The sequence below is a fragment of the Manis pentadactyla genome, chromosome 8, assembly GCF_030020395.1.
Source record: "Manis pentadactyla isolate mManPen7 chromosome 8, mManPen7.hap1, whole genome shotgun sequence".
NCBI lineage: Eukaryota > Metazoa > Chordata > Mammalia > Pholidota > Manidae > Manis > Manis pentadactyla.
In genome coordinates, this window is record NC_080026.1 from 17,349,591 (window position 1) to 17,375,059 (window position 25,469).

The 25,469-nt window shown below is 44.7% G+C and overlaps 1 long non-coding RNA gene across 1 annotated transcript in view; it reads left to right on the forward strand.

Moving 5' to 3' along the window:
* Nucleotides 1-20,390: 20,390 nt before the first annotated feature.
* Nucleotides 20,391-25,469, forward strand: part of LOC130684537 (uncharacterized) — a 100,005-nt gene continuing 94,926 nt past the window's right edge. The window contains exon 1 of the long non-coding RNA XR_008998821.1: nucleotides 20,391-20,761. This is a non-coding gene — a long non-coding RNA (uncharacterized LOC130684537). The remainder of the gene's footprint in view (nucleotides 20,762-25,469) is intronic.

Sequence of the window (25,469 nt, forward strand, 5' to 3'; positions counted from 1 at the left end):
TTCATGTCTTCTCATAATCATTACTCTTTTTCCAGTTTATATTCTTGAATAGAAAACAACTACATAATCAATAGTCTTTACGTAGTGTTTTGACTTATAAATGATTACAGTCCACAAAGGGATGATTTATACATTTATTTTAAAAAAACTGAGCTAATAAAAAGAGACATAGTTTCATAGCTTCATTACCAGGACCTAAAAACTATATCAACACATATTTTCAATCAATGCTACAATTTTTGGTCAAATTTTAGCCTTTTTAATACAAGGCAAAAACAGGACTTCCTGTTTGGGACTTCTGGCTGAAATAAACTAAGAAAAAGATGTGCTAAAGAAGCCTCACTTATTAAAGCAAAATTGAAAGACCAGCTCTCTCTCCACATCCAAGCTGGAGAAAGGAAGGCTGGGGAGAGTGCCTGGGGAGACTTTTTTGCAAAGATTGTTAAGGGTTGTCTTCTTCGGGCCCTTCTGTTCAGAGAAGGGAGAAGTTTCTCTTTCTCTCAATCAAGTTGGCACTCAAGAGAACCCCTTGACATGTGTCCCTTGATATTGGGTGGCCACAACTAGTGTTTGTCTCATATATAAACAATTTCTAAAGGTCAAACCCTGTTACATGTGCCCCTGTAAATAGAGAAACAATAAATTTGCAATAAGAACAGGCTATTCTTCTACTAAGCTTACCGCAGCAGTGCTTATTTTCAAAGATCCCCCAGTGGCACCTGCAGAACTGAGCTAGAACTGAGTTATTCTGAAGGGAATCTCCATGCAAGGCCAAAATTAACACCACAGAGTGTTCTGGTAATGGAAGCCAGGAGCCGAGGGAGAACTCATAAGCAGCAAGCTGGAGGAAGTTGTCATCCATGATAAGAAAAGCTGCTATGGCAGGTGACATGTAAGTGGATCTTTTACTATGTCACAAAATCACCCAAATAGGAAGGTAGCATTTGGGCATCTCACAGATGGAGAACTCCAGAGACAAATTTAGAGAGCACCATTCAAGTTAGAAGTGGCCAACCCCCTGCTTGCGACTGTGGAAGTACAAGACAGAGAACTAGCTGATAGAAAAGATGACACTCATCAACAGTGAGGCCACCTTTCATGGCTCTTCCCCTGCAAGATCCCAAGTTCTCCAGGCCTGAGATGTGGGGGAAGAGCATTTGGCCTTTTTTTTTTTGCATCCTGCTTCCCTATCTGAGAGAGACTACTTTCGCATGCCACCGAGCCAGACCCCAAGCTCCACAAGGCCAGAAGTTCCTTTATTTGGGAAGTTGCCCTATGTATCTCTTCACCTGGCTTGTATCCTTTACAGTATCCTTTATTAAAACGGTAAACATAAGTGTTCTGAGTTCTGTGAGCTACTCATGCAAATTAGTCCAACCTAAGGTGGAGGTGGTTGAAACCTCCAGTGTGTAGCAAGTTGGTCTGAAGCACAGGCAACTGCCACGGGCTAGCATCTGGCATCTGGAATTGGGGGAATGGAGGGCAGTCTTGTGGGACTGAGCCCTTAGCCTGGGGAATGTGGTGCTGTCTCTAGGAAGATAGTGTCAGACTTGAGTTGAATTCTCAGAGTGGTGTTTGAGAATTGCTTAGAGTCATGCATGGGAAACCCCCTTACCCACCCACCTCACCCACAGACATACTGGAATTGGGTCAAGGAACTCAGAATTGGTATCAGTGCAGTGGGATTTGCTTGAACAGAGACTAGCATTTTTATATAACCTGGAAAATGAGATTCCCATAGAATGTCTAGAAAAGCTAAGACATCTGAGAGAAAGCATGCAGAAAAGAGGGAAAGGATTTGACAAGATTTTTCTTCAGAGTGGTGGGGAAAATGATAAATCCATTTTCTAATGTAGATCACACTGCATTCTTCTCATTGATCCATTGGTGAACTGGTTGCACATTTTAAACTATTCACAGTCATGTGGTATTGCATAGCTTATAGAAAGATTTTATAAAATTACCAAATTTGATCATCACCCAAAACCTATGTATGTCAAAAGAGATATCATTGCTCTCCTTTTTGAGTTGAAGAAACTAGGTATACAAAATGTGAACGTATTGCCCAAAGCTGGATAACTAGTACCAGCACAGGCAAAATACCACATAGCACCCTTCCCTCTGATCTTTGCTTTCAGATCGAATCTGCCAGTGATGAGTAAATTTGGGACTCACTCATTCATTCATTTGTGACTGCAAACTATCCTGTTCCTCCTGTTTTTTTGTTGCTGTTTTTAAGCTAAATGCTTCAATGCTTACTCAAATATTTGAGTAGAAACATATAGGAGTAAACTCATTGCTCACATGCAATTGGTGACAAGCTCATATTGATTTCTTTGTAAAAAAAACAGCTTTATTAATGTTTAATTGCATAGGATAAACTGTGCATATTTATGCATGCAATTGTTATGTTTTGGCACACATGTACACCCAAGGAATCATCACCACAATGAAAATAACTGACATATCAATCAACTCCAGCCATTTCCTCATAACCCTTCCCTCCACACCACCACCCCTCCCTGACCTTGTCCCCAGGTAGCCACTAAACTACTTGCAGTCAATATAAATTAATTTTCATTTTACATAAATGGAATCATATGGTATATACTCTCTTTTTTTTTGTCTAATTCCTTACTCATAGCATAACTGGGGGGATATTCATTCACAATTTTGTATGTATAAACAATGTGTTCTTTTTATTGCTGAGTAATATTTCCTTGGTATATAAAAATATACCACAAATTGTTATCTATACTCTCAGATACCATACTCTCAAAATTACTGTCCTTTGAGAATAAGTCTTAAAGTCAAATAGTGTCAGTCTTCCAAATTTGGTGTTCTTTTGCAAAGGTATTTTGGTTATGTTAGACCCTTTGAACTTCCATATATTAGAACCTGCTTGTCAATTTCTACAAAAAAAATCCTGCTTGGATTTTGATTAAGTGTACATTGAATTTGTAGATCCCCTTGCGGAAAATTGACATCTTAACAATATTGAAGCTTTCAACTAATGAAAAAATATAATTTATTTAAGTCTTCAAATTTATTCCGTCAATGTTTGGTTGCTTTCGGCATATGTACAGACCTTACATGTTTTGACAGATTTATCCTTACCTGGTTACGTAAACACATAAAGCTGAAAGCAAATTTCCTGAGATATGAAAACTATAGGTTTCACTTTTTAGAAAAAGCAAGGAGCCTCACTTAAACCCTCACACAAACAGTTGTATATAAATTAAGATAATAGACTTACCTGAAAAAAAAATGACTGGTTAGTGTTGATAGAGTTGCTGAGAGTAGGATTGATGTTTCTTCAGGAGGCTAATAGTTGAAATGAGCCTTCTTGAGAAGGACTTATGATGAGACTAACAGTCAACAGAGAATAAAGTCTAGGAATCTGTTGTGCACACAGCTGATAATTTTTTGGTGGCAAAATTAAAAATGTTGTTTTTAGGCGGGTCTAAAATCGCTGCTCATGTCCCCTTGACAAGGTCACAGGTACACTATTTACTGCAGTACCACTGAGTTTAAACTGATCAGATGGAATAGCTGCTTTAATCTAATTCTGATTAACACGGGGTCAGGTTCTGTTTGATGTCAGCGAAATCCCCTTGTCTGGTAACCTTTAAAAGTTGAATAGCTAATAATCTGTGATGGATGGTGCAGGCACTGATCTCCCTGGAGATAAAGGCAATATAATTATAGAGCCTCCTATGACACCTGAGAGCTCTATGTGCAATTAAATAATAACATGAAATCAGAATTCACACGACTTTCACAAAGAAGACCATTTGAGTTCCTTTCCTCTTGCACACTTTTGAATCATTTAGGCTGTGGGGAAAAAATTGGGTATTGAAATGCCTTGCAGCTGTATTAAGTCTCTTGAGTGGCAGTTGACAGTTCTGAAAGGCTGTGGCCTTGGTGGCTGATGAGTCTCCTACCCATCCTGAATTCCAAACAGAGTTATTTTTAGCTCCCCTATCAGGGCACTTGGCTCTCCTGGCAAAGCAAGTGAGCCAAACTGATCCGCTGTTTACTTGCTGAGGTCAGAGAGACTGGGAGGCAGCCAGCAGTTTCACATGATCCTTTGGGGTAGTGGACAGCATTGAAGAAAGGATGGCAAAGCAAATAAAGTAAATAGAATAAAATATAACAGGCATTTTAGTGAACTGTTCAGGAATATCAGCTGTTGATCACTGAAGTAAACAAAAAGTTACAGGGATGTTCTGATTGATGATTCTTGAAAGGAAGGAGCGACACACAGCAGCAATTCACTGGAGAATTCCGCTTTATTAGGGAAAGGTGCTGGGTTACATAGGAAGGGGCATGGGGTGATTGAGGTGTCACTTCTGCGGGGCTGGTGGTTATTGGCTAGGTGCTGGGATTAGGGGGGCGAGGGGTGATTGGGCTTCAGGTGGCGCCGGCGGGAACTGAGGACCCGGAAGAGAAGCAAGAAGTTCGCCATCTTATGGGTGGAGGGCCCTTCATTCCCCCCTTTCTCCTCTATGGGGTTGTGGACGTTGCTTTCTCTCTGACTGCTTCCTGCTGAACGGGGGCGGAGAAGGGAGTGAGGGCTTGAGGACTGGGAGGAAAGGGTTGATAGGACTCCCCACAGTAAGGACGAGTAGATGTGGACTTCTTCAGGTTGGAAATCAATGAAGGTTCCTTGTAACCATAGGTCGAGGACTTGTTGATTCTAATGGTGCCAAGAGGATACGGGTGCCAGAAGCCAGGCGTCTGCGGCCATTGTTTCCAGTGGAGAGAGGGGTCCATCTCAGCATGTGGTGAGGAGGTTACGTGAGGGTGAGGGATCTTCTGTGGCTAAAAGCTGGTAGTTCCTGAGTAAAAGCTGGTTGAAAGTTTGATTAGAGATTTTTCCGACTTGGGATTTGATGAACTTTATTATACAGGGTAAGAAGAGACAGGTGAGAAGAATGATTATTATGGGGCCTGCAATGGGCCAGAGCCAGGTAAGGAGGGGGTTTGTTAGTATTGAAGAGAATGGGTTGGAATTGGAAGCAGAGTGGAGGCTGGAGGCAAGGTTGGTGAGTTTGGTAATGTCAGTTTCTACAATGCCGGATTCGTTGATGTAATAGCAGCACTCTTCTCGAAGGAAGATGCAGGTGCCGCCCTTCTCAGCTTTAAGCAGATCTAAGGCCCGCCGGTTTCGAAGGGTGACCTTAGCTAGCAAAGTGACCTGTCTTTGGAGAGAGGCCAGGGAGTCGGCAGTGGATGTCAGGGCTCCCGCAAGTTTGGCGTTGAGATCTCTAATTGCCCATAGAGAGTGACCCAAGGCTCCTCCCGAAAACCCTGCCCCAATGGCCGAGGTGGTCAAAGAGATACCGACCATGATGGGAAGGAAAGCAGCCCTTTTTGTGCACAAGGGCAGGGGAGGTTGGAGCTCAAGAAATTCTGCCATGCTGTAAAGTGCAAGCTGTGGGATTAGGGTGACGAGAATGCAGGGTATATTGGAGTTGGGAGGCAGTGAGTTGAAAAGACTGCTATTACACCAAAAGAAGTGTCCTGGTTGTGTAAAAGTTTTAGAGTCGGAGGTGGGAGTGTAGATAGAGAGGCAGTGAAGTGCGCTGGAGGGGGGAGGGGTTGGGCCTACACAGTCTTGGATGGTGAGATTATCTGGGTATTCTGGTTCCCATAAGGGTATGTCTGCCAGGGGATGGAAGGGTTGTCCTTCTGCATGGAAGGAGTAGTTGGAAATATTAAGGGGCACGACGGCCAGCAGTGGGCGCTGTAGTGATGTGCACAAGAAACAATTGGCAGTGTTGAGGGTGTGGTTGAGAAAGATGGTGGTGTTTTGAATGAGCTGTAACCAAGAGTAGGAGAAATTGGAAGAGGGGCGGGGATAAGAAGATGAAGAGGCACCGTCAAGAGTTTGGATAATGACTTTTTTGGAATGTCTGATATCTGATGCAACTTGAGAGATCTGGGAATGAGAGGGAACATACTCTCGAGAGATGTGAAGGGTACCGTGGGGGGGTCGAGGACCCCCCATAGTAAACTGAGGCTGTGACTCCGGCGGCCCATCGAGAGTCCCAGGGATCTGGGATTGATAAGGAGAATGAGCTGTTGGGATATTTTATGAAACGGTTGGAGGAGTAATACTGTGGGTACCAGGAGTTACCCATGTAGTGAATGGCGCAAGACCAGTAGGGACATCCCCCATAGGTGTCTGGCCATCGCCTGCAATAGGCTTGTTTTTGGTCATAGAGGAAGCAGAGGTAGGGAGAATAAAGTTAGCTGCTAGTGAATACTTCAGTGGAGGGAGGAAAGTGGAGGTATAAAGGCTCAGAGCAGCCTTTCAGAGGGCAGTCTGATGTGGCAATGAGGGCAGTAACTTTTGTTTGATGCTGTGTGTAAGTCTGTCTGACTTTGAATCGCCATACAAAGGAGGCTGGGGTGGCAGGGAAGACAATAGGAAGGAGGAAAAATAGCGAGAGAGCAGTAAAGGGGGAAAAAGTCATGATTCAGGTATGGATGGCAAAGGGGGTGAATGGGAGATGCGGAGTTTCAAGGGATCAGAAGGATGAAGTGTAGTAGAGTAGACAGCATCTTGGGCTGTATCTGAAGGACTCTGGATTGTGACTGATGGGTCTTGGGTGTCCAGAGAAGGTGGGTCCTGGGTGTTTGGTTTCAACCTGGAGATATGAATCCAAGGGGTGACAGAGTTATCAGGCAGTAAGAGCTTGGCGGCCGAGGAGGTGCAGAGAATAACTGCGTGTGGACCTTCCCATTTTGGGGTGAGAGAGGGCCGATCCTCTGGAGGCTTATAAAACACTAGTTGGCCAGGCTGTAAGACAGGATGATTTTGGGAGCTGGATGGATCAGGAAGGAGCCAATCCTGATATTTCCACAATTCGGTGCGGAGGAGAGAGAGTAGCGGAAGGGCCATATTGGGAGGAATTGGTCCTTTGTGGGAAGGGAGCCCTGGGGGTAGAATTGGGCGGCCGTACATGATCTCAAAGGGTGACAAGAAGGAAGGTTTTTTTGGGAGGGCCCGAATGTGGAGTAGAGCTAAGGGAAGTAAGCGAACCCAGTCAAGGTGTAGTTCTAGAGATAGTTTGGTCAGGATGTCTTTTAGAGTCCTATTGGCTCTGATTTTCCCAAAGCCTGTGGTCGATAAGGACAGTGTAGATGCCAGGGGAGTGAGAGCGACTTGGAGAGGTTCTGAATGATTTGGGCAGTGAACTCAGGGCCGTTATCTGATTGGAGGGAAGTGGGCATCCCGAACCTAGGAAAGATCTGGGTGAGGAGGATAGAGGCAACTGCAGACGCTCGTTTGTTAGTGGTGGGAAAAGCCTTGACCCATCCTGAAAATGTATCTACTAAGATGAGTAGGTATCTGGTACGCCGTACAGGGGGCATGTTAGTGAATTCTATTTGCCAATCTGCGGCGGGGACATTACCCCTTGCTTGATGAGCCGGGAAGGGTTGGGCCTTGAGGGGAGTATTAGGGTTAGTGCATTGGCAGATGGTGCACCTGCGGGTGATTTGGTCAAGTAGGGTTTTGTCTTCAGGATAGAGAGAAAAAAAGGATTGTAAAAAATGGATCAAGGATTGGGGGCTAGGATGGAACAGATCTTGTAAGAAGCAGAAGAGGGACTCTTTGTCCTGGGAACAGAGGGTGTCTTGTGATAAGGCTAAAACCGCATGGGCAGACGGGTTGTTGTCTGGTGCGTCTTCTGATAGGGCAACTGACCGGGCTACTATGTCAGCTTTGTTGTTACCTCTTGTAATGGGGGAGTCGTCCTTTTGATGTGATTTGCAGTGGACTATGCCCAGTCAGTGTGGGAGTTGTGAAGCCTCTAGAAGTTTAGTAATTAAGGCTGAATTAGTGATGGAGATTCCTTTTGTGGTGAGGAGGCCTCGTTCTTTCCATACTGCCACGTGAGACAAGAGAATGTGGAATACGTATTTGGAGTCAGTGTACAGTGTGAGAGATGTGTCCTGGGCCAGAGTGCAAGTTCTGGTGGCTGCAATGAGTTCAGCCTGTTGATTGGTTGTACCGGGGGGTAGGGCTCGTGCCTCGATGACGTCTTCGAGGGAGACTACTGCGTATCCTGCATAATGAGTGCCCTCATGTTTAAAGGAGGACCCATGAGTAAACCAGATGAGGTGGGAGTGTGAGAGGCCTCCTTCAGAGATCGTGGAGTGGCACGGAAGGAAGTTGTGAAGTGCTTCCAGGCAATCATGCGAGGGAGTAAGAGGAGAGTCGGGTAGAGGAGGAAGAGTGGCCAGATTCAGGGGCTGGCAGGGGAGGAAAGGAATGTCTGGATTTTGGAGGAAATTGAACAGTAAGGTCAGGAGTCTGGAGGAGGGAGAGTCTGTAAACTTTTGTAGGTTAAGAGATCCTTTAGGTGATGTGGGGACAGAATGGTAAGGGGCGCAACGAATGTCAGTTTATGAGCTTCCTTCTGCAAGAGCTGTCCAGCGGCTAATGCCCGTAGACAGGGGGCCCATCCCCAAACTGTGGGGTCTAATTGCTTGGAAAGATAAGCTACTGGAGCAAAGGATGGGCCATAATATTGGTCTAGGACTCCTAGAGCTTGACTGGAACTCTCATGAATGTATAATGAGAAGGGCTTCTACAAATCAGGAAGATGGAGAGCTGGGGCTTCCACAAGGGCTTGACGGAGCTTAATGAAGGAGTGTTTGGGTGAGGAGGATAATGGTTCTTCAGGGGGGCCCTTGCTGAGGTCGTATAGGGGTCTTGCCAACAGGGAGAAGTTAGGGATCCACGCTCTAAAATACCCAGCCAGGCTTAGAAAGGAAAGGATTTCTGTCTTGGTTTTGGGAATGGGTAGGTCAGAGAGGAGCCGTTTTCTGTCTAAGGTAATGGACTTTTTTTGTTGAGATAGAAGAAATCCAAGGTAAGTGACAAAAGGGGAAGAGATTTGAGCTTTGACAGACAGAGGATACCCGGTAACCTCTGGAAGCTAGAAGGTTAAGTAGGGAGGCAGTGTCAAGTTGAGACTGTTCCCACGAGGGACTGCAGAATAGAAGATCGTCCACGTATTGTAATAAGGTGGACTCGGAAGCCTTGTGGCAAAACTGTCCAAGTGAGTTGTTCAGAATGTCTTGTGTATGGGTCTGTCCAGGTGAAGACGAAAAAATCTTGGGAGGAGGGGTCCAGAGGGATAGAAAAAAATGCATCCTTGAGATCAAGGACTGAGAATTTGGAGGCCAAGGCAGGGATCTGCGATAAAAGGGTGTATGGATTTGGGACAAAGGGATGGATAGGGACGACAGCCATGTTGATGAGGCGAAGGTCTTGGATGAGGCGGAAAGATCCGTTGGTTTTTTTAACAGCTAATATGGGGGTATTAAACGGGGAATGAGTGGGTCTGAGGTAATTTTTGTTTAAAAGATTTTGAATGATGGATTGGAGGCCTATGAGAGCTGAAGTGGTTAGGGGGTATTGGGCCTGACAGATATACTGAGAGGGGTCATGTAATTTGATAGAGGCAGGAGGACATAGAGCCACGGAGGGGCTTGTAATGTCCCAAACTTTGGGATTTACAGGGTGTATGAGGGCGGAACTGGAGCTTTCATTGTGTAGAGGGGGGTCGTCAGCTATGAGGGCCATCAGAAAGGGAGTACTGGGGTCTGTGGGAGTGGATATAGTTATGGAAACATGGAGGAGAGAAAGGATGTCCCGTCCTAGTAAGGGGATGACACAGGGTCATAACCAGGAAGGAGTAGGAAAAAGGTATGGGATTGTCCTGGATTGTGCATAAAAGGGGGGGGGTTTAATGGGAAAATCTGTTTACCTCCTACCCTGACTATAGGAGTAATGGCAGGCGTGGTAGGGCCCCGGTATTCCCGCAAGACTGAGAAGGTGGCTCCTGTATCTAGGAGGAAGGAGATGGGGCGACCGTCTACTATTAAAGTAACCCTGGGCACCTGTTTGGTGATGGAAATGGTCGGGCGAGAAGCCCCCGGGCCCCGTCAATCTTCTTCTGCCAGCCCCCCTACGGCGGGCTTAGGATGGGGGTTGTTCGTCCAGCCTTCCCTTCAGGTGGCTGGGAAATCAGACCCCAGTGGCCCTTTTTGTGGCGTCTGGGGCATGGGGTGGTAGGAGATCTGGGAGAGGGGCACGCCCTTGACCAATGTCCCTCTTGTCCGCACTTGAAACATGCTCCTGGGGGGGTCTTGTTTGTAGAGGGGCGCCCAGGTTGTGGTTTTATCAGCTGGGCCAACATTTGGAAATTGGCCTGATCAGCCTTTTGTTTACGGCGTTCTTTCTCCTCCTCCCGGTTATGGGAGACTTTAAAGGCCACTGTTAGGATCTCAGTCTGTGGGGTGGCGGGGCCCTGTTCTAACTTTTTGAATTTAGCTTTAATGTCAGGGTAGCTTTGAGCCAGGAAGTATGTCATAAGGACACGTCTCCCGTCAGGCGTTTCTGGGTCCAGGCTGGTAACTGTAATAGGGCTTGGGTGAGTCTGTCTAAGAACTCGGAGGGTGTCTCCTCCCTCCTTTGAATTATGTCTTGGAGCTTTTGAAAATTGACTACTTTACGAGCTGCCTTTTTCAGACCTGCTATTAAGCAGCAGGTGAAGATAACTCGAGAGCGGAGACCCACGGTGGTGTTATAATCCCAGTGTGGGTCTTGTTCGGGGACAGCGGTGGGGCCAGGGGGATAGGTGGGGTCAGTCCTGTGGGTTTCGGTGGCGTGCGTTTGGGTCCCAACTCTCTACGCTCTTCAGGAAGGAGGGTATTGGCCAGGAGCATGAAAATGTCATGATGTGTGAGGCTGTATGACTGGAGGGTCCATTGAAACTCCCTGATATATGTTGTGGGATCAGTGGAAAAGGAACCTAGGCATTTCTCCAGTTGGGCTAAATCTCCTAAGGAGAAAGGGACATGAACGCGCACGATGCCTTTGGATCCTGCTACCTCCCGGAGGGGGGGCGATACTTTTGGGAGGCCCTCGGGACCGAGTCTGAGGGGGACTGAAGGGTTCTGGCTCAGTCTGTGGGGGAGAAACAGGTGATGGGGGCATAGAGGAAGGAGGCTCCTGGGACTTAGTTAGAGGGGGGCTGAAAGGCTCAGGCTCGATCTGCAGCGGGGGGGAAGGTGACGGGGACGAAGGCGGAGGGGGTGAGGTGGGGGAGGAGATGGTGGTGGAGGAAGGGGGAGGGGTTGTTGTAGGAGAGGAGGGGGAGGGGAGCGGGCGGGAGGCTTCTGCGGGAGAGGAGGTGGAGGCGGTGGTGACTGCGGAAGAGGGCGGAGGGGTTGTAGGAGGGGGAGGTGCTGAAGGGGGAAGCCTGTATGGCAGAGGTTCATAGGCTGGGTCAAAGGTAATCAAAGAGGGACTGGGAGTGTGTGGAGGGGAGGGAGACGGCTTGCAGGCTAGGAGAACTTGGGGCGGGGAACAGGTGGTGCAGAGGCTGGGATTTTGAGCTAGGAGGCGAAAAGCTTCAATATAGGGAATCTCCTTCCATTTTTTCAGGCGCTGGCAGTAGTTAAAAAGATCAAGAGTGATGTTAGGATCAAGAGTTCCCCTTGCGGGCCATTGGTTGTTATTGTTTAGGGGGTATGTCGGCCAATCTTGGCAGCAGTATTTATGGAGAAGTTTTGGTTTCATAACAGGCGTCAGGTAGAGGGTAGTTAGATGCTTGAGCAGGCATTCAAGAGGTGAACTTTCAGGGAGGGATGAGGAGGCTCCCATGGCTAAAGGACAGAGAAGGAGACAAACAGGGGAAGACGAACGGAGATCCTCGGACTGGGAGCAGACGGCAAGGAGACAAAGGGCGTCCCCGATGATCCTTGGGGGTCTGCGGAAACTCGTATACGAGTCGGAATTTCTTAGGAAGTGTGGGTTGTCACCCAGACTCCCCTAAGAAGGCAGAGTGCCGGAGTCATGAGGAACCTAGTACTAGGAGTTTTCGGTGGAAGGAACAGAAGGAGGGGTCAGGGGAAGGGAGCGTTCTCATCCACAAAGGAGTCACCTCATTTATGGCTGTTGGAGGAGGGGCCTGGGGGTCCGCCGCAGCCGTGAAGGCCTATGGCGGGGAGAGTTCCCTCCTCGTCCCCGAGCGTCAGGGCCTTGCCGGACGATCACGCTCAATGGCGCTGCGATAGCTCGGGGAAGAGCGGCCCGCTCTGGGGGGAAACTTACCCAAAGGCCAGAGAGGAGTGGTGAGTGTGATGAGCCAGTGCTGGAAAAAGAGGATGAGGGCAAGCTGCTGTTGGTGTCGGGGGGAAGATGGGGCCCAATTGGGGTGTTCCGTCTCCGGGGTTTTGGCACCAATGAAAGGAAAGGAGCGACACACAGCAGCAATTCACCGGAGAATTCCGCTTTATTAGGGAAAGGTGCTGGGTTATATAGGAAGGGGCATGGGGTGATTGTGGTGTTACTTCTATGGGGCTGGTGGCTATTGGCTAGGTGCTGGGATTAGGGGGGCGAGGGGTGATTGGGGTTCAGGTGGCACCAGCAGGAACTGAGGACGCAGAAGAGAAGCAGGAAGTTCGCCATCTTATGGGTGGGGGCCCTTCAATTCTACCTAAACCCAATAATCCAGGTGTTTTTGGAATAATGGTGATGGCACAAAGAAGAATGTGTGGAGATCTGTTGACATTCATTTCACAGACTGTTTTTTAGACTTATTTAATCCTACCCATATTTGTATTCCCATGGAGAACTTCATTCAGCTCACACATTATCTCATTCTTCATAAATCACACAGCTACTGACTTCGAACTTAAATTCACTCAATTCAACACTTACTGAGCAACTAACATGTGCAAAGCATTAAATTAAGGCTGGAGGGGATTCCAAAATAAACACAACAGAGCCTTAACCCTTCAGGGGATCACAGTCCAATAGGGAGGAGAAACACCCACATCAATGATTTTAAAACAAGGGGATCTCTAATTTCCACAGAGAGGAAGGAAAATAAAAGATGGAAAAAAGAAGGCAACATATAAAATTAGTCTATCTTCAGGGTACCTCTGCAAATTCTTGCTGCAGGCACTCCTGCCTAAGTTAAGCAGACATTACTACTAATTTAAAAGAGATCAGTTCCTAGTTCACCCTAAGCTATGTACCAATTTTCTACATTTAAATCCTTCCCTCTCTGTAGCAGGAAGTGATGGGGGAAAGGAAAACAACTGATGAGACAGGAGTGTGTGCTGTTCTACCTCTGTCAGTGTCAGTATAGGACAGTGTGTCTGGTATGTTTTCCATGGAATCATCTGCCTGTGGGTGAAGAGTAGGGGTGAGTTCTGCAGGAACAATTCCCTTACAAAGTTTGGGTCTCCAATAAGAAGCAGTCTCTAGAAACTGAAGGGGACCTTTCTCTTCTTCTTGAATGAAGACCGCCCTATTCCAGAAGTTTAACTACTAATACATGGAGAGAGGCAGCCTCTCTTGGCATAGGTATTGGCATGCTCATGTAGATAATGGCAATAGCAAAATTTCTCCAACAGCATCAGACAAGACCCAAAAGGTAGTCAGTGTAGGATGGGAAGAGCCACATTGGGTTGAAAACTGCAGAAAGATTTGAAGGTGCAGGGGAGACACTCTTTTAGTAGTGTCAGACACAACTGGGGAGCCCCTAGTTGTACTTCTGAAGTCTTAAGTGAGAGATTATCAAGTCAGTAGGCTTCTGGGTTAAAAATGAATATAAATTACCAAAATAAACTAACAAAACTAAAAACATTTAAGAGCCCATTTTTCTTAGGAAGGACATAGACCAGTCGATTCTACACTGGCTACTACTGTCTCCCAGCTATTTGTGCCAGACTAGTTATCAAGCTGTTTTCCATGGTACTGGGGGCAGAGGAGCAGGCTTTCCAGGGCTGACCTTACGCACAAAACTCATGAAGCAACTTCAGGCACCACTTACATTTTCAAACTTCAACAAAAGTTAAGAGCCCAATCACCAACCTGACACTTGAATTTATCTATTTCCTCAGTATCACCGTAAACAAACTCAGTAACTCCTTCCACCCAAAATGAAAAATCTACTTTTAGGAAAAGCGTTAAGAATTCCATAGATCAGAATTTTCATGAAAACTGAAATACAGAACTATTAATACTATTCCCAGATAAACATTTTCCTCAAAAATGGACATGGGTATATTTTTTATGATGAGCCCCGAAACCATTTCTCCACCTAATTCAAAACAAGTGTTCATTCACCAGCTATTCACTGGGTGTTACGCCCAGCAATGTAATTGACGGAGGAAATACTGATGAGCAAAGGAAACACAACCTTTGCTCCGGCTGAAACGATAGTTTTGGGTGTAGTTGGTCGTTAATGAAATAAGCTCACTAACAAGCTTGAATTACCAACAAAGATAAGTGCTGTGGAGGAAAAAAAGAGCCTGGATAGCACCTTCTAATGAAATCGCTGGCTGCAACCGAAGATGAGCAAGAAGCCCTCAAGAGATAGCAGGAGGAAGATGGCAAAGTATTGAAGAAGTTAACCAGGTAAGATCAACTCCATTGTAATTCAAACAGCACACCAGGACCTCTGTTTGCAAACAAAATTCCCCTGCAAGAGATTTAGGCTGGCCTTCAGCCAGGGGGATCTTTATAATCATATTGCAGTCTGAAAGATCGTAGTTACATAAATAGGGAGAAAGAAACTGTGGTTAACGTGGCAGGCACAATCTTAGGAATTTTCCTTATAATCGATACTGTTCTATTAGATATGATTTTTTTCCCTCCAGATAAGTCTATGTCAGGCTTGCAGCGAAGCCTGGCGCTCCATGCTTAGAGCGTTGGACCAGCGCAGGCTCCCCCGTGGTTCCCTGAAGAGCCGTAACTACCATTATCTGCATTGATGTTGCCAGTGTCACGGGATGACAGATATTACCTCATAAACATGTAGTAAAATTTGAAATATTCATAGCCATGAAATTTCATTAGTGTTTTTAATATGCCATTGTGAAGTAGTAGAAGGAATATGTAAAAATGGAAAAGCCTAGCCAACGGATATTTTGACCATGGGGATTTAACACTCAGGAAATTTCTGACGCTCATCTGTGACTAAATCACTCTTATTCCCAGTCTACTGAACGGTCCCATGGACGGTAACAGGAGGGGTTACTATTTTGCTCTTCCTCTAGCTTTTAAGGGTAGACTAAAGCAAGCTTGAAGGCACTAACCTGCCCTTTTCCAGTCGGCTCTTCCTAATTTTTACAGTCTATTTTTTAATTAAGGAGATATTTCCTTTTTTGGTTTCATGAACTATTACTCTCAACTGTATCAGAAAATAAGGATGCTACTTACTTGCAGTGATTTAAGGAAAAATAAGATCATAGGTTTGTGAACAATCTGAGCTCTAAAGCAATGTAATCCTCTTCATTATTTTACCCACTTACTATGTGCCATTTTGTTATCAAGTAGTGAACATGGGTGAGCTCATACTGTCACCGTATCAAGACAACCCTATGGAGGTAATATGACTATCCCCATTTTACTGAGGAAAAAACTAAGTCTTGAAGAGACTAACTTCTCAAGGTGGTATATTTAGTAAGTGTTAGAACTAGGATTTTTTTTCTTGAGTCTATGCTCTGATTTGTCTCCTTACCCAGTACAAATTATGTAAGTCCTTATGTATAACTGCATTTAAAAAATAGATTGCTTAATTGAAAGGTAAATTGTCAGTCCACTCTTTTTTCTATTTATAAACTGCAATGTTTACAGCAGGAAACTTTCCAGGTCATATTCTTCAGTGTCCTCATGATGCCCAGAAAGGGAAGGGCACTTATCAGGAAGTAATTCAGATAACAAGTCAATAGACCTGCTCCATTGGTTCTTCCTCCAGACCCGCCATCTTGGAGAGAGAATCTCCAGGTGGGTCTTGACACCACTCTTAGACCCTGACATGTTTCACTGTCTCCCAAGAAATTCAATTCAGCAGCCTCTGGGTAAGAAACAGTAAATAAACCAGAAAGAAAATAATTAGTAGTGCCATCTTTGCTTGCACTTCTTTGTGTGAAGATCATAGAGAATTTCCAAGGAGGGATAAAAATAGCCCCAATCTACACCCACTTCTCTGCCTTTTAAATAAACTTCTTCAAAGTCATTTGAAACCCCAATTCCAGCTTGCTAGGGGATACGTTACATCCCCTGAGAATGTTCTAAATATCAGAATGCATTCACTTCTGATTTTTGTCTTTTACAGATGGCGTTCCATGCTCTTGTGTAACTCTGGAAATTGCAAAACTTGGTTCCTGAGACAGAAGATTCAAACCAAAATTTGTTTAAAGGACAAAGCATGAGAAAACACCTTTCTCATTTGACCTTAAGCAATTCACTCCTCAGGGACTAGAGTTTATAAATTCTATATGACAAAATAAGGCCATGTACACTTCATCTCTTCAATTGGCATGAAACTAATGAATAAAAGCAATGTTCAGCTATAGGGGGGATGTTCCAATGGTACCAGTTCCAGAAAACAAGACAATAAAAATATTTTAAAGATCAACCTGTTAAATGTATTACTCATTCACTAACAAACTTCTTAGGTGAGCCTATTACGAGCCAGGTATACTGCTGCTATAATTTCTCTGTGCCCTGATTTCTGCAAGGTACTGGTACTTGCTATGTGCTATCCTCCTTTACAGGTGTTCAGAGTAGAATAATAAAAAGGAAATGGGCTTCTGGTTTCATTTCCAGTTTCATTTCTTGCTATTTATGTGACATTAAACAAAGTACTTAACCTGTCTGAGCTTCGTTTGCTTATCTCTAACAAAAGGGCAAATAATACCCACTTATCATTACAGCACTAACTAAAGTAGTGAGCATCACACAGAGGGGAAACCCTCTCTCTGTATATCTTTGTGTTCTCTGCAATGCCTGAACTAGAGAGGTTTGCTAACCATTTTTTCTGAAGATTATCAAATGTCACTTCTGATAATTTGCTAGTGTTGTCCCCAGAGCCATAATTCCCATTTGGCACAGTTCCCACTTACATAATAACACCAGCATCATCACCCAGTATTTTTATATACTACACACACATACTTTTATGATTTTTGTGGCCCTTTATCAAAGGTGTTGTGTAAAGCAGTTCATTGGAGTGTTTTCCTTTGTGTCTTTCTCCTCTGAATTTATTGGCCTATGAATCTCCAGTTGGTGATTGGTGCTCCACTCACCTTTCTCCAAAGGCCTGACCTGCTCCATTCACTAAGGGTTTCAGCCAGCTCTAATCTCATTTTGATATGGTACTTCTGAACTATTGGACTGGAAGGGACTCATCCACTCATTTCACAAATATTTGTGAGGTGTCTGCCCCGTGCAGGAATTGTTGCTAAATGTGAAAACAGTATGCATGACACAGACTGTTGGAAATTTTTTTGTGCCTGATGTGTAGAATAGGTACTATTTGACCCAGTATGAGTCAAATCATAGCAAGTAAATCTACTTCGATATCCTTAAGAGTGGCTTATTTTATAAAGATTAATAATGGATCAACCCCAAAGGCCTGTAAGAAAGAAAGAAAGAACTTTAAATTCCTCAGTTATTTATGGAATAAGATTTAAAGCAGTAGGCAGAGACTGGAGGTAATAACAACACTTGGAACAAAAACATATTTGAATATGAGTCACCCTCCTCAGGAAGCTAAAGGGATGGAAGTTAAAGGGCTAATTGCATATGTTGTTCTGGAATAGAAAAAAGAGAATTAACCCAGCAGATTTTTCTAACTAAGACTAATGTGCTAATATGGGCATGCACCCATATTTTGTACAAAACAGCCCAGAAATCCTCAATCAAATGGAGATTACATGGATATGAAAATGTTTGCTTCTAGTTTTGATCAAGGGAAAGTACAATGGGCTAGAGGCATGAGATAAATAAAAGTCAGAGCCAAATTCACAGCTGTTTCCCATTTTAGGGTTAACATGATGTTTCATTTTTTCCTTCTAATATTCTGATTCATCTTGAGGGAAAAAAAAGACCTTAAATCAGATTCCATGGTGTGTGTTCTGGAAGGTCTTACTGTCTATTTATCTCACTGACATTCCTTAAATACGGTAGAAACTTCTTTTAGTAAGTGCAAAGCAAAGGTTTAAAAATAATTCCCTTGACCTTTTCACTGTTAGTTCAGGGAAGAATAAGAAATAAAAATGGGTGAGAAATTCTTCCAAGAGCTAGAGAGAGATGTTCTTTCTCTCCTTACTCCTGCCCCAGGGAAATTTCTCTCAAATAAGTTAATACCTAGAAAAAAAGATTTTCATCTTATTCCACTCTAATCAATCTTGGAGGACAAAGGACTTTGACACCGTTTTCAGCACTCAGTATTTCATGGAAGTAATTTTTCATATTCAGTATTTTAAAGCTACCTTGTTTTCTTTTCTCTAATCATCAAGTTACTATCTCTTCTACTTGTTTAAGAGAGTTTATGAAATTTTTCTAAGTCTAACATAGCAAGTGATAGAATCTTGGAGTTTCATTTTTCATTGTGTCTTTATTATATGACTTAGCTCCTGTACATCTCTCTTGCTTCTCATTGAATCTTCATGCCTGATGCCTGATGTGTAGAATAGGTACTATTTGTTGAATAGACTGAGTAACTCCATTCCCATAGGAATCACTTCCCATCCCTAAGACAAAGGAACCAGAAATCCTATCAGTAATATTTACTTCTTATGAGTTGTGGCAAAATACATGCTGCATCATGTTGAAATTATTAACCAAAACAAAACTTCAAAAAATTAATTGTGAAAACAATCTTTAATGATAGTGACATCATTTTCAAATCTAACATAGAATAGTTTTCAAGAGGACTGTTTTTAGAGTCATGGGGTCTGGATTGAAATTCTGGCTCCAACACTTATTACTCATGTGATTGGTATTAATCACTTAAAATCCCATGTCCTGTGCTTTTATCATGTGTGATAAGCTACCTCATTGAGTTGTAGGCAGCTTTTAAATAAGATTTTCCATATAATCAGTTCTGGAACAGTATCTGGTCCGTAGTAAACTGTTACCCACTATAGGGGCCAAGGGCAAGCTGCCCCAAATGTGCCGCTTCAGCATGCTGATTACTTTGGCAGTATTGATCCTGGGTAGAAACACTGGAGAAAGAGCTGGTATAAGAGGGATTCTGGGACCCTCTTCTTTCCCCCACTGAAAACAGGAAATAAATCTCTCCCTGTGAAAGGCACCCCTTCCTGTACAGAAGACATCCTATTACCAGAGATAGGGAAATGAGAGCCAAGAAATTTGAATAAACAAATCTTGTTACTTTCTGACAAGGCAAAAATTCTGAAATGTCCTAAATGAAGTGACAGAAGGGCCAGAAAATGAGGGAAAGAGACAAGCGAACGTCATCAGTCAATAGTCATGGGCTGTAGCTAACCAGAAAGTCCACATTCCTGGATGGAGTCATTTCAACACACATCTAGAAGGTTCCCAGGAACACTGCATCCACCACTTGCTCTTGAACAGTGTCTGACCACCATCAACAACCAATCCACAAGCCTTCTCTAGGGACTAACCACCTATCCCAGGACTCACCCTACTTCACATCAGCCCACCTTCCTTATCTATAGCCAATGAGAATTTAGAGAACTTTCTTTCCTTGAGATCCTCATCAATGTGCCCTGTTTTTTGAATCTGGTGGACAAATTCTGTTAACTGTCCTTGCTGTTGGTGAAGCTGAAACTTTCTATCCTAGGATTCAGTCCTTGTCTGGCTAGCATCTGTTAAGCCTCAATAAACCCTTTTATTTCACAGATCTCTCAGTATTTAGGGTTTTTGATTTGTCACTTTTTGCTAATCTGCATTCCCAGCCCAAATAATGTTTAGAATTCCCTACTAACTGAACTCGCAAACATAAGTTTTCTTTGTCTGGTTAATTTCTCACAGATTTATTGTCTCCTCATCTAAAACATGTAAAAACTGCCTGCCTTGGTCATTTCCTTGGGCCTCAATTTCATTAGTGGGCCTCTACATGCATGTAATTACGTTTTGGGTTTTTTTTTTTTCCCTCCTGTTAATCTATCTAATGCCAATTTGGTTCTTAGATCAGCAAGAAGGACTTTGAAAGACAGAGGAAAATTTGTCTTCCCCAACATCGTCATCACTGATTTCATTAGTATTGGAAAGTATTGCTTACAAAACATTTTATCTTTAATATGGTATTGCCGTTTATTAGTGGGAAAAGTGAGATTTTTGTTCAGGAGTTTTAACATTGGGGTGAATCATTATTTCCACTTTCCTGAGTGTTTTGCTTTTCTGCATTTGAATAACATTGGAAATCACCGGTAGCACCAATGAAGTTACATTCTTGGAAATATGCAACATGCTGTAGGATAGGAGTTTAGCAACATTTCCCAGAACTTCAGCACTGATTAGACTGACCTCTGTCAGTTTCAGGTATATTGCTTCCTTTGCGAGAGAGCCTCTCTGTAGAAAATCAGGTTGTCTTGATAATGACATATACATAAGGGCTTACTGTGTTTTCAGCTACCACTATGAAAGGAAGTGTCTCACCATTTCCAGGCATCTCATTATTTTCTTAGTCTCAAGAAGATTCCAAATGACCTTTAGAAACATTCTGAAAAATACTCCCTGATGCAAACTTTAGAGAAAAAAAATAATGCCCTGAGCAATCAGACACAGCCTGCTACTGTTTGCCAGCCATTAATATGCCCTAAGGATCTACAGTGGGAGGCAAAACCTAGAGGTTGTTTTTCCAAATATTTGCAGGGTGAAAGCTGTCCTAGTCCAGTGGGTATGTTTGTGCAGCTGCCTTGGACAACATCCCCTGATGGGGCTCTGGTGAGTGGCTTTTTCAGCAGCCCTTTCTTTTCTTCCTGTTAGTCGCTTAACCTCTTAGAGCTGGGTTAGGCGTTCTTCTTTCTCATTTCTCCCAGACTGCTTTATTCATTCACTCATTGCCTACCCATTAAGCACAATGTTGTCAGTTTCTTTTGAGAAAAATGGGTTTGTAAATGACCTGTACTGACTACTACTAGGTTAGGAAGTTTGACCCTGGCTGCTAATTACCTATCCCAAGGAAACAGAGAATTTAGAATTCTAACAAAGAGTTTCCCAAACTCATTTAGCCTGGAAACTGTGCTACTGTTATAGTATATCCCTTGATTCTGAACTCCTGAGATAAAAAACACTCATGGAGTGGAAAGGAAACACCCTCTCACTGATTAATTGTTGGAAGAAATTATCAAGAGGAGGAAATAATCAAAATTTGAGTTTTGGGCTGGAAGAAAATTAAAAAGAATGACACACCTGAAATGAGTTTAAAACAACATATAAAACCAGAAGAGTGTTTTACCTTCTTTTTAGTTAGTCACACATTGGAAAAATATCAGAAATATTATTGGTGAATTTGATTCTCACCCCAAGTGCAGCACTTGCTTATCATACTACTTTGGTTTCACTATAGAGTAACATATGTACCATTCTTTATGGTATTTAGAAAAGGAAGAAAAATATGGAGTTACACAATTTTCACGTTTTCAAAGAAATTTCAGTTAGACTACTCCTAAAAAATGTTATTTCTTCACCAATAACTCAGCTTCCAATTTTTTTAAGAAATCAAATACACAATTTTCAAAATGTATATGTAAGTACTGGGGCAAATACCTCTAAAACTGAAATTAGTCAAAGGGACCATAGTATATAACTCTTTTAGTATGGAAAATTGCAAATACAAATAGAAATAGAATAATATACTCCCATGTTCCTGTAACCAATCTCTAACAATGGTCAACATTCTACTTTGTATTTCATCAATGTTTTTCTTAATTTTTGATAAATAAGTTGCTAGATCTACTTATTGAGCATCATACTGAGCATTCCACTGAGACACAGTGTCTGGTTGCCTGAAATTAATGTTACAAAGATTCATTATTAGTTTCCTTCGGTAACTAAACATTATCATCCATCTCTAATATCCTTATCAAATTTTCATGTAAGGATTTTAGCACCTTTTAATGTTCTTGCCCAGAGAGATTATTTCATTAGTGAAGGGCTCCCACCCATAACATGGCAAAATTCCTGCTTCTCTTCCGGGTCCTCAGTTCCCGCCGGCGCCACCTGAAGCCCAATCACCCCTCGCCCCCCTAATCCCAGCACCTAGCCAATAGCCACCAGCCCCGTAGAAGTGACACCACAATCACCCCATGCGCCTTCCTATATAACCCAGCACCTTTCCCTAATAAAGCAGAATTCTCTGGTGAATTGCTGCTGTGTGTCGCTCCTTTCCTTTCATTGGTGCCAAAACCCGGGAGACGGGACACCCCAACTGGGCCTCGTCTTCCCCCCAACACCAGCAGCAGCTTGCCCTCATCCTCTTTTTCTGGCACTGGCTCCTCACACTCACCACTCCTCTCTGGCCTTTGGGTACGTTTTCCCCCGGAGTGGGCCGCTCTTCCCCGAGCTATCGCAGTGCCATTGAGTGTGATCGTCCAGCAAGGCCCTGACGCTCGGGGACGAGGAGGGAACTCTCCCTGCCTGAGGCCTTCACGGCTGCGGCGGACCCTCAGGCCCCTTCCCCGACAGCAATAAACGAGGGGACTCCTTTGCAGATGAGAACGCTCCCTTCCCACCCCCCCACTTCCTTTCCTTCCGCCGAAAATTCCTTCCGCCTAAAACTCCTAGTACTAGGTTCCTCGTGACTCCGGCACTCTGCCTTCTTAGAGAAGCCTGGGTGACGACCCACACTTCCTAAGAAATTCCGACTCGTATACGAGTTTCCGCAGACCCCCAAGGATCACCGGGGACGCCCTTTGTCCCCTTGCGGTCTGCTCCCAGTCCGAGGATCTCCGTTTGTCTTCCCCTGTTTGTCTCCTTCTCTGTCCTTTAGCCATGGGAGCCTCTTCATCCCTCCCTGAAAGTTCACCTCTTGAATGCCTGCTCAAGCATCTAGCCACCCTCTCCCTGACGCCTGATATAAAACCAAAACTTCTCTGTAAATACTGCTCCCAAGATTGGCCGACATACCCCTTAGACAACAACAACCAATGGCCCGCAGGGGGAGCTCTTGATCCTAACATCACTCACGATCTCTTTAACTGCTGCCAGCGCCTGAAAAAATGGAAGGAGATTCCCTATACCGAAGCTTTCCACCTCCTCCCTCCGCCTCCCCCCAAGTTCTCCTCGCCTGCAAGCCGTCTCCCCCGCAGAAGCCTCCCATTCACTCCCTTCCCCCTCCTCTCCTACAACAACCCCTCCCCCTTCCTCCACCACCATCTCCTCCCCCACCTCACCCCCCTGCAGATCAAGCCTGAGCCTTTCAGCCCCCCTCTAACTAAGTCCCAGGAGCCTCCTGCGTCTTTGCCTCCATCACCTGTTTCTCCCCCACAGACTGAGCCAGAACCCGTCAGTCCCCCACCGCCGTGGGTCTCCGCTCTCGAGATATCTTCACCTGCTGCTTAATAGCAGGTCTGAAAAAGGCAGCTCGTAAAGAGTCAATTTTCAAAAGCTCCCTCCGAGTTCTTAGACAGACTCACTCAAGCCCTATTACAGTTACCAGCCTGGACCCAGAAACGCCTGACGGGAGACATGTCCTTATGACATACTTCCTGGCTCAAAGCTACCCCGACATTAAAGCTAAACTCAAAAAGTTAGAACAGGGCCCCGCTACCCCACAGACTGAGATCCTAACAGTGGCCTTTGAAGTCTTCCATAACCGGGAGGAGAAAGAACACCGTAAACAAAAGGCTGATCAGGCCAATTTCCAAGTGTTGGCCCAGCTGATAAAACCACAACCTGGGCGCCCCTCTACAGACAAGCCCCCCACAGGAGCTTGTTTCAAGTGCGGACAAGAAGGACATTGGTCAAGGGCGTGTCCCTCCCCCAGTTCTCCTACCACCTCATGCCCCAGATGCCACAAAAAGGGCCACTGGGGGTCTGATTACCCAGCCACCTGAAGGGGAGGCTGGATGAACAACCCCCATCCTAAGCCCGCAGTAGTGGGGCTGGCAGAAGAAGATTGATGGGGCCTGGGGGCTTCTCGCCTGACCATTTTCATCACCAAACAGGAGCCCAGGGTTACTTTAATAGTAGACGGTCACCCAATCTCCTTCCTCCTAGATACAGGAGCCACCTTCCCAGTCTTGTGAGAATACCGGGGCCCTACCACACCTGCCATTATTCCTATAGTCGGGGTAGGAGGTAAACAGATTTTCCCATTAAAACCCCCCCCCTTTTATGCACAATCCAAGACAATCCCATACCTTTCTCCCACTCCTTCCGGGTTATGCCCCAGTATCCCATCCCCTTACTAGGACGGGACATCCTTTCTCTCCTCCATGTTTCCATAACTATATCCACTCCCGCAGCCCCCAGTACTCCCTTTCTGATGGCCCTCACAGCCGACGACCCCCCTCTACCCAATGAAAGCTCCAGTTCTGCCCTCATACACCCTGTAAATCCCAAAGTTTGGGACATTACAAGCCCCTCTGTGGCTCTATGTCCTCCTGCCTCTATCAAATTACGTGACCCCTCTCAGTATATCTGTCAGGCCCAATACCCCCTAACCACTTCAGCCCTCATAGGCCTCCAACCCATCATTCAAAATCTTTTAAACAAAAATTACCTCAGACCCACTCACTCCCCGTTTAATACCCCCATATTAGCTGTTAAAAAAACCAACAGATCTTTCCGCCTCGTCTAAGACCTTCGCCTCATCAACATGGCCATCGCCCCTATCCATCTCTTAGTCCCAAATCCATACACCCTTTTATCGCAGATCCCTGCCTCAGCCTCCCACTTCTCAGTCCTAGATCTCAAGGACACATTTTTTTTTTTCTATCCCTCTGGACCCCTCCTCCCAAGATTTTTTCACCTTCACCTGGATGGACCCATACACAAGACATTCTGAACAACTCACTTGGACAGTTTTGCCACAAGGCTTCCAAGTCCACCTTATTACAATACGTGGATGATCTTCTACTCTGCAGTCCCTCGTGGGAACAGTCTCAACTTGACACTGCCTCCCTACTTAACCTTCTAGCTTCCAGAGGTTACCGGGTATCCCCTGTCAAAGCTCAAATCTCTTCCCCTTCTGTCACTTACCTTGGATTTCTTCTATCTCAACAAAAAAGTCCATTACCTTAGACAGAAAACGGCTCCTCTCTGACCTGCCTGTTCCCAAAACCAAGACAGAAATCCTTTCCTTTCTAGGCCTGGCTGGGTATTTTAGAGCATGGATCCCTAACTTCTCCCTGTTGGCAAGACCCCTATATGACCTCAGCAAGGGTCCCCCTGAAGAACCATTATCCTCCTCACCCTGACACTCCTTCATTAAGCTCCGTCGAGCCCTTGTGGAAGCCCCAGCTCTCCATCTTCCTGATTTGTCGAAGCCCTTCTCATTATACATTCATGAGAGGTCCAGTCAAGCTCTAGGAGTCCTAGGCCAATATTATGGCCCATCCTTTGCCCCAGGAGCTTATCTTTCCAAGCAATTAGACCCCACATTTCGGGGATGGGCCTCCTGCCTATGGGCATTAGCTGCTGGACAGCT